Raw genomic sequence first — 10228 nt, 5'->3', positions numbered from 1 at the left:
GCAGTGGTGATAGTGGACATCCCTGCCATGTTCCTGACCTCAGGTCGAAAGCTCTCAGTTTTTCCCCATTGCGAATGATATTCGCTGTAGGTTTTTCATAGATGGCTTTTATGATATTGAGGTATGTACCCTCTATCCCTATACTGTGAAGAGTTTTGTCCAAGAAAGGATGCTGTACTTTTTCTGCATTTATTGAGAGGATCCTATGATTCTTGTTCTTCCCTTTGTTAAAATATTGTATCACGTTGATTCATTTGCAGATTTTGAACCAACTTTGTAGCCCAGGGATAAATCCCAATTGGTCATGGAGAATAATCCTATTAATGTACTATTGGATCCTATTGGCTAGTATTTTGGTGAGAATTTTTGCATCCATGTTCATCAAGGATATTGGTCTGTGATTCTCTTTTTTGATGGGGTCTTTGGTTTGGGGATCAAGGGAATGGTGGCCTCATAAAACGAATTTGGATGTTTTCCTTCCATTTCATTTTTTTGGAACAGTTTGAGAAGAATAGGTATTAATTCTTCTTTAAATGTTTGGTAGAATTCCCCTGGGAAGCCATCTAGCCCTGGGCTTTTGTTTGTTGGGAGATTTTTGATGACTGCTTCAATTTCCTTAGTGGTTATAGGTCTGTTCAGGTTTTCTATTTCTTCCTGGTTCAGTTTTGGTAGCTGACACATCTCTAGGAAGGCATCCATATTTCCAGGTTATCTAATTTGCTGGCATACAGTTGCTCATAATATGTTATGTATTTGAGACCGTTCTTGTTTCTTTTTTATATTTTTAATTGTTATGTTAATCACCATACCTTACATCATTAGTTCTTTTTTTTAAATTTTTTTATTGTTATGTTAATCACCATATATTACATCATTAGTTTTTGGTGCAGTGTTCCATGATTCATTGTTTGTTCATAACACCCAGTGCTCCATGCAGAACGTGCCCTCCTCAATACCCATCACCAGGCTAACCCATCACCCTACCCCCCTCCCCTCTAGAACCCTCAGTTTGTTTTTCAGAGTCCATCATCTCTCATGGTTTGTCTTCCCCTCTGACATACTCCCCTTTTCTACCTCTCCTGTTATCTTCTTCTTTTTCTTTTTTCTTAAAATATGTTGCGTTATTTGTTTCAGAAGTACAGATCTGTGATTCAACAGTCTTGCACAATTCACAGCGCTCACCGTAGCACATACCCTCCCCAATGTCTATCACCCAGCCACCCCCCATCCCTCCCACCCTCAACCACTCCAGTAACACTCAGTTTGTTTCCTGAGATTAAGAATTCCTCATATCGGTGAGGTCGTGTGATACATGTCTTTCTCTGATTGACTTATTTTACTCAGCATAACACCCTCCAGTTCCATCCACGTCGTTGCAAATGGCAAGATCTCATTCCTTTTGATGGCTGCATAATATTCCATTGTGTATATATACCACATCTTCTTTATCCATTCATCTGTCGATGGGCATCTTGGCTCTTTCCACAGTTTGGCTATTGTGGACATTGCTGCTATAAACATTGGGGTACACGTACCCCTTCGGGTCCCTACATTTGTATCTTTGTGGTAAATACCCAGTAGTGCAATTGCTGGATCGAACGGTAGCTCTAATTTCAACTGTTTGAGGAACCTCCATACTCCATTTACATTCAGGGTAACTATTGAAAGGTATGAATTTAGTGCCATTGTATTACCTGTAAGGTGACTGTTAACTGTCTGTTGTCTGTGTTCGTTTCTGCTCTTTGCTGCTTTTAGGTTCTCTCTTTGCTTAGAGGACCCCTCTCAATATTTCTTGGAGGGCTGGTTTCATGTTTGCAAATTCCTTTAGTTTTTGTTTGTTCTGGAAGCTTTTTATCTCTCCTTCTATTTTCAATGATAGCCTAGCTGGATATAGTATTCTTGGCTGCATATTTTTCTCGTTTAGTGCTCTGAAGATATCTTGCCAGTCCTTTCTGGCCTGCCAGGTCTCTGTGGATAGGTCTGTTGCCAATCTAATGTTTCTACCATTGTAGGTTACATATCTCTTCTCCCGAGCTGCTTTCAGGATTTTCTCTTTGTCTCTGAGACTCGTAAGTTTTACTATTAGATGTCGGGGTGTTGACCTATTATTATTGATTTTGAGAGGGGTTCTCTGTGCCTCCTGGATTTTAATGCCTGTTTCCTTCCTCACATTAGGGAAGTTCTCTGCTATAATTTGCTCCAATATACCTTCTGCCCCCCCCCCTCTCTCTTCTTCTTCTGGGATCCCAATTATTCTAATGTTGTTTCGTCTTATCGTATCACTTATCTCTCGAATTCTGCCCTCGTGATCCTGTAGTTGTTTCTCTCTCTTTTTCTCAGCCTCTTTATTTTCCATCATTTGGTCTTCTATATCGCTGATTCTCTCTTCTGCCTCATTTTTCCTAGCAGTTAGTGCCCCCATTTTTGATTGCACCTCATCAATAGCCTTTTTGATTTCGATTTGGTTAGATTTTAGTTCTTTTATTTCTCCAGAAAGGGTGTCTCTAATAACTTCCACGCTTTTTTCAAGCCCAGCTAGTATCTTTAAAGTCATGATTCTGAACTCTAGGTCCGACATCGTACTAATGTCCGTATTGAGTAAGTCCCTGGCTGACGGTACTACCTCTTGTTCTTTTTGCTGAGGTGATTTCTTTCGTCTTGTCATTTTGTCCAGAGGAGAATAGATGAATGAGAGAACAAAATGCTAAGAGGTTTACAACATCCCCAGCAAATATACTGTATACAAATCAGAAAAGACCTGAAACCAGGGGAAAAGAAAGCAAAAGAAAGAAAAAAGAAAGAGAAAAAGAAAAAAAAAGAAAATAAAGATAAAAAGAAAAACAAAACAATACAAAAAAAGTAGAATATGATCAAATATGATCAGGCTAGTGCATAGATCAGTGCCACACACTAGATTTTGGGCGTATTTTGGTCTGTTAGAAAAAAGTGCCTCCTAAAATTTTAAAGGAAGAGAGACATATATATACAAAATAAGGGTTGATACACGCACACCCTACCTTCCAGTAAGTGGTCGCTTCTCTGTTCAGAGAGTTGTTGCTACTCTCCTGTTCGATCTCCTGTTGAGTTCGTAGGTGTTCAGAATGGTTTGATCCCTATTCAGCTGAATTCCTGAGACCAGACAGAATCTAGCTCTCCTACTCCTCCGCCATCTTGCTCCGCCCCCTCAGTCCAAATCTCTTGAGAGCTCATCCAAATCTCGTGATTTTCAGCCCAAGTCTCGTGAGATCTCAGTCCAAATCTCATGAGAGTTGTAAGACAATCTTGTGAGATCTTATCCAAATCTCAGCAATCAGTTCAAATCTCTTGAGATCTCAGTCCACGTCTCGTGAGATTTGACTCCAAATCTCATGAGATCTCAGTCGAAATCTCATGAGTCTTCACTCCAAATCTCGTGAGATCTCAGTCTAAATCTCAGGAGATCTCATCCACGTCTCCCAAATCAGTTTAAATCTCCTGAGGTCTCCACCCAAATCTCCTGAGTTTTCACTCTAAATCTCGTGAGATCTAAGTCCAAATCTTGTGAGAGTTTAAGCCAATCTCGTGAGATTTCATCCAAATCTTGCCAATCAGTTCAAATCCCATGAGATCTCAGTCCAAGTCTCCTGACATATGACTTCATATCTCATGAGATCTCAGTCGAAATCTCATGAATTTTCACTCCAAATCTCGTGCGATCTCAGTCCGAATCTCATGAGATTTAACTCCAAATCTCAAGAGGTCTCAGTCCAAATCTTGTGAGATTTCACTCCAAGTCTTGTGAGAGCTCAGTCGAAATCTTGTGCGATCTAATGTGAATCTCACCAATCTGTTCATATCTCATGAGATATCAGTCCAAATCTTGTGAAATCTCCAACCAAATCTCATGAGTTTTTACTCCAAATCTCGTGAGACCTCAGTCCAAATCTTTTGAGTTCTTACCACAAATCTCATGAGTTTTCACTCCAAATCTCATGAAACCTCAGTCCAAATATCGTGAGATCTCATCCAAATCTCGTCAATCAGTTCACATCTCGTGAGATCTCAGTCGAAATCTCGAGTCTTCACTTCAAATCTTGAGATCTCAGTCGAAATCTCATGAGTTTTCGTCCAAATCTCGAAAATCTGTTCAAATCTCGTGAGAGACCAGTCCAAGCCTCGTAAGATTTGACTCCAAATCTCATGAGAGCTCTGTCGAATCTCGTGAGTTTTCACTCCAAATCTCATGAGACCTCAGTCCAAATCTTTTGAGATCTCATCCAAACCTCACCACCAGTCCAATGCTCGTGAGATCTCAGTCCAAATCTCATGACAACTCAGTCCAAATCTCGTGAGAGTTGTAACCAAATCTCATCAGATTTCATCCAAATCTCACCAATCAGTTTAAATCTCATGTGATCGCAGGCCAAGTCTTGTGATATATGACTCCATATCTCATGAGATCTCAGTCCAAAGCTCCTAAGATCTCACCCAATTCTTGCTAATCAGTTCACATCTCGTGAGATCTCAGTCCAAATCTCACGAGATCTCAGTCCGAATCTCGTGAAAATTGTAAGCCAATTTTGTGAGATCTCATCCAAATCGTGCCAATCAGTTCAAATCTCATGAGATCTCAGTCCAAGTCTTGTGAAATTTGACTCCAAATCAAATGAGATCTCAGTCAAAATCTCTTGAGTCTTCACTCCAAGTGTCATGAGATCTCTGTCCAAATCTCATGAGATCTCATCCAAATCTCACCAATCAGTTCAAATCTCGTGAGAGACCAGTCCAAGTCTCGTGAGATTGATGCCATATCTCAGGAAATCTCAGTTGAAATCTCGTGAGTCTTCACTCCAAATCTCGTGATGTCTAGTCCAAATCTCACACAGTCTCATCCACATCTCTCCAATCAGTTCAAATCTCGTGAAATCTCAGTCCAAATCTCTTGAGTTCTCCCTCCAAATCTCATGAGATCTCAGTCCAAATCTCGTGATATCTCTTCCAAATCTTGCCAAACAGTTCAGATCTCTTGAGATCTCGGTCCAAATCTCGTGAGAGGTGACTCCAAATCTCATGAGATCTCAGTCCAGTTCTCATGACAGCTCAGTCCAAGTCTCGTGAAAGTTGGAAGGAAATCGCTTGAGATCTTATCCAAATCTCGCCAATCAGTCAAATCTTGTGAGATCTCAGTCCAAGTCTCATGAGGTTTGACTCCAAATCTCCTGAGAGCTCTGTCGAATCTCGTGAGTTTTCACTCCAAATCTCATGAGAGCTCAGTCGAAATCTCGTGAAAACTCAGTCCAAATCTCATGAGATTTGGAGAAAAACCTGATGAGATCTCATTCAAATCTCACCAATCTGTTGAAATCTCATGAGATCTCAGTCCAAATTTTGTGAGGTTGGACATCAACTCATGAAAACTCAGTCCAAATCTCATGAGGTTGGACACCAGCCTGTGAACACATTGTTTTTATAGATTGTCCCTGTAAATTTCTGTTGTATGTGACTCTTGGGGGTTTTTCTCCTTTTATAGGACTCCCCCCCTTAATTTTAATATACCACACCACTCTGAGCACCCATGAAACCAGCCTGAGTTGTAAGAAGATCTGGATCTCTACAAACAGAATTACACAGGCAGTTGGTTTTGAGGCATGAAGTGGGAGCCCTGATTCCACGGGCAGATAGCGAAGGATAAACAGCAGCAGGAGGGAGCCTGTCTGTGGGAATCTTACACCACAGGTGAGTGACAGCTTCATGCCCTGCAGATGGGGCACAGACTCGCAGCCCTATAGTAGCAGGGAAAGGACTTTAGGGTAGCCCCCGGGGTGGAAACCTGGAGCACTGGGGTCTCCTGTGTGAACTGGGAGTGGCTGGCGGTTTTACAAGCACAAAGGGCAGAGACGTGCTCTGACATGGAGGCTGGATGGGTGGCACTGCGGAGGGGCACACAACCCAGGACGCTGCAGTTTATAGCAGCATGGACAGAAACAGAGACAGTGTGGCCTGGGGAGCTCACTGAAGAATGGTCTGCGGTCTCTCTGCTCTGAGGCAGAGGGTTGGTAACGGTCTCTTCTGCTCTGACTCAAGGAAGAGACACGGAACGCCACCAGGGAAAGGCGCTAGAGAACCAAAGACCCCAAAACTGATTCCCGCTGAGCCCATTCCCCACCACAGGGGGCCGGGGAAACTCCGCCCAAACAGGGTTGCCTGATTAATGCGTGGCAGCCCAATCCCATAGAACACAGGCTGGGAAAACAAGAGGCCAGCAACCCTGAGATCCCTAGGAAACAGGTGCATCTTGCCTGGGTTCTGGTCAATAATTAGGACTCTATACATTCCTTCAAACAGCCATCAACAGAATGACTAGGAGGAGGAACCCCCAAAATAGAAAAGACTCAGAGATCATGACTTATACTGCAGATTTACAAATGGATGCAGAGATAACCAAGATGTTGGAGATGGAATTCAGGCTAGCAATTGTGAAGACAATGGCTAAAATAGAGAAATCAACTACTGGCAACATAGAGTCTCTAAGGGCAGAAATGAAAGCTGAATTGGCAGAACATAAAAATACTATCAATGAGATCCAATCCAATCTAGATAATCTAACAGCTAGGGTTAGTGAGGCAGAAGAATGAATAAGTGACCTGGAAGACAATGTAATAGATAAAGAGTGACAATGTAATAGATAAAGAGGGAAAAGAGGAGGCCGGGGGAAAAACAACTCAGAATCCATGAAAATAGAATCAGAGAAATAAGGGACACCATGAAGCATTCCAATGTCAGAATAATTGGAATCCCAGAAGGTGTGAGGAGATAGAGAGGACTAGAAGATGTATTTGAGGAAATCGTAGCTGAGAACTTCCCTGATCTGGGGAATGAAACAAACATGTGCATCCTAGAGGCAGAGAGGACCCCTCCCAAGATCAAGGAAAACAGGTCAACATCCTGGCATGTAAGAGTAAAACTCGCAAATCTTAGAACCGAGGAAACCATATTAAGGGCAGTTAGGGGGAAGAGATTCCTTACGTACAGAGGGAGGAACATCCGAATAATGTCAGACCTATCCACAGAGACCTGGCAAGTCAGAAAGGCCTGGCAAGATATATTCAGGGTACTCAATGAGAATACCATGCAGCCAAGAATACTTTATCCGTCAAGGCTGTCATTTAGAATTGATGGAGAGATGCAGAGCTTCCACGACTGGCAGAAACTGAAAGGACATGTGACTGCTAAGCCGGCCCTGCAAGAAATATTAAGGGGGGTTCTCTAAAAGGCGAAAGACCCCAAGAGTGATATACAACAGAAATTTACAGGGACAATGTATGAAAACAACATCTTCACAGGCATCATGATGACAATTAATTCATATCTTTCAATAATCACTCTCAACGTGAATGGCCTAAATGCCCCCATAAAACGGCACAGGCTTGCAGATTGGATAAAAAGATAGGACCCATCCATATGTTGTCTACAAGAGGCTCATTTTGAACCTAAAGATACATCCAGACTGAAAGTGAAGGGATGGAGATCCATCTTTCATGCCAGTGGACCTCCAAGGAAAGCTGGGGTAGCAATTTATGTATCAGACAAATTAGATTTTAAAGTCTGGAATTAGAGACCCAGAAAGACACTACATCATTCTTAAAGGGTCTATAAAACAAGGAGATCTAACAGTTGTAAATATCTATGCCCCCAACTTGAGAGCAGCCAACGTTTAACCAAATAGAGTCATATTGATAACAATACATGAATTGTAGGAGACCTCAATACTCCCCTTTCAGCAATGCAATCATCTAAGCAGAAAGTCAACAAGGAAACAAGAGCTTTGAATGAAACCCTGAACCAGGTGGACCTCATAGATATTTACAGAACATTCCACCCAAAAACAACAGAATACTCATTATTCTCGAGTGCACATAGAACTTTCTCCAGAATAGATCACCTACTGGATTTCTACTGATAGCAAAAGATTGTGGTTGTTCCCTGCACTTTCTCCGACCCCAGTGCTTTAAAACTGGAAATCCATCCCAAGAAAAAATTTGGCAGAAATTCAAACACTTCGAAGCTAAAGACCACTCTGCTCAAGAATGTTTGGGTCCACCAGGAAATCAAAGAAGAACTTAAACAATTCTTGGAAATCAATGAGAATGAAAACACACTGGTCCAAAAGCTATAGGATACCGCAAAGGCTGTCCTAGGGGGGAAATACATAGCCATTCAAGCCTCACTCAAAAAAATAGAAAAATCCCGAATTCACCAACTAACTCTACACCTTAAAGAAGTAGAGATAAAGCAACAAACGATGCCTATGCCGCACATTAGAAGAGACATAATTAAGATTAGAGCAGAGATCAATGAATTTGAAATCAGCAACACGGTAGATCACATCAACAGAAGTAGAAGTTGGTTCTTTGAAATAATTAATAAGATTGATAAACCCCTGGCCAGACTTATCCAAAAGAAAAGAGAAGGGACCCAAATTAATAAAATTTTGAATGAAAGGGGAGAGATCATAACTAACACCAAGGAAATAGAAACAATTACTAGAAATTATTATCAACAACTATATGCCAATAAAATGAGCAATCTGGATGAAAGGGAGGCCTTCCTGGAAACCTAGAAGCTGCCAACACTGAAACAGGAAGAAATTGACACCCCGAATAGGCCAATAACCAGTAACGAGATTGAAGCAGTGATCAAAAACCTCCCAAAAAATAAGAGTCCAGGGCCTGATGGATTCCCTGGGGAATTCTACCAAACATTCAAAGAGTACATAATACCTATTCTCCTGAAGATATTTCAAAAAATAGAAACAGAAAGAAAACTCCATCTCCTTGCGAGGAGATGGTGCAACTCCGTTCACTACATTAGGCCATTCTCATCTCTCATCATGAACTTTAACCTTCTGTGTAAACATTTTGACCCTTTTATTCTTTTTGGAAGGTCTGTTTGTTTGTTTGTTTGTTTGTTTGTTTATTTATCACTTTCCTGAACTTTATTGAAGAAAAAGCAATGATGGTAAATCTTGAGAACATAGTCAATTTTCTAGGATTCTTCCCTTGAAAATGTGAAACCTGATTTCCAAACACATGCCAGAGCATACATGGTTCCCAGTTGTACTAAGTAGATGAGAAGCTGAAATTCTAAAATGTTCATCTTCCAACTTTCCCCAGTCTGTGGCCTGTCTTTGGATCAGCAATAATTGCCTGAACAGCTACTATGGCTTCATTAATTTTTGTCTGTAGCTCTCTGAACTCTTCTATATGCAGCAATCGCAGAATTTGAGCAGCTTCATTAAGAACTGCATCTCCTGTGTCAAAACCAATAATATGTTTGTCTAAAGCAACAGGCAGCCCTTCTTTCATTTGATTTGCTTTAGCAACTGCATCCTGGGTCAGGCGCTCCTGGACCAAAATGCGAATTGCCTTAAGCATTACTAGGTAATCCTCATGACGCTGAATCTGAAGAAGGTTAGCCAAAGTCATTACACCAGCCTTAAAATCAGGATTATATACATCCAAGTTGATCAATGGCTTTGCATTTTTAGCTGCATTGTCAACATTTTTTGTATTATCCGGTGCCAAGTCCTTGTATTTTTCAGAATTATCTCCATATTCAAGTCTAACAGCTAAACCAAGAAGCCAGTCAATCGCTTCTTGTCGGTCTTGAATCTTGAAAGGACAGTTAACATCTTTGAGATACTTTTCAAAGAACTTGGGCCTGTCGCTGCTGTGGATGTTTCTTAAATTACCTCTGTCTTCAATCTTGTAGTGTCTGATTTTCTGGTCTTCAAGCCAAACAATAAAGATTCTAAATTCTGTTTCATCTTTGCAGTTGAAGCCAGCTGGGTTGTGGTAGTCGAGGGCCGTCAGCTTGCGTCGGAACATGGTCCCCGCGTCTCGCTCTGGTTCCCCGGGCTTCGGCCGGGAAAGGACAGGCGAGGAGGAGCGGGCGGTGCAGGCACCGGCGATGCGGCAAAAAGCAGGTCTATTTATTTGAGAGAGAGAGATAGAGAGTGTTCATGACTTGGGGGAGGGGCAGAATGAGAGAATCTTCAAGTAGACTCCCCGCTGAGCACACAGCCAGACATGGGGCTCCGTCCCACAACCCATGAGATCGTGACCTCAGCTGCAACCAAGAGTCGGATGCTTAACCCACTGAGTCCACCAGGTGCCCCTACACTTTTCTTTTTATCCGAAAATAGATTAACCCAAGGGAGCATTCCGAGCCAGTGTCTCAGAGCAATATC

At 41.8% G+C, this 10228-nt stretch overlaps 1 pseudogene; it reads right to left on the bottom strand.

Annotated features, from left to right (window-relative positions):
- Positions 1-9131: 9131 nt before the first annotated feature.
- LOC114224341 (tRNA-splicing ligase complex subunit RTRAF pseudogene) lies at positions 9132-9882 on the bottom strand (annotated as a pseudogene).
- Between the last annotated feature and the right edge of the window lie 346 nt (positions 9883-10228).

Source organism: Eumetopias jubatus, unplaced genomic scaffold (genome assembly GCF_037043125.1).
Source record: "Eumetopias jubatus isolate StellerSeaLion01/CBP00866 unplaced genomic scaffold, mEumJub1_p1.0 scaffold_10, whole genome shotgun sequence".
NCBI lineage: Eukaryota > Metazoa > Chordata > Mammalia > Carnivora > Otariidae > Eumetopias > Eumetopias jubatus.
The sequence above is the reverse complement of the archived record's forward strand: the minus strand, read 5'-3'. Positions and strand labels throughout refer to the sequence as shown.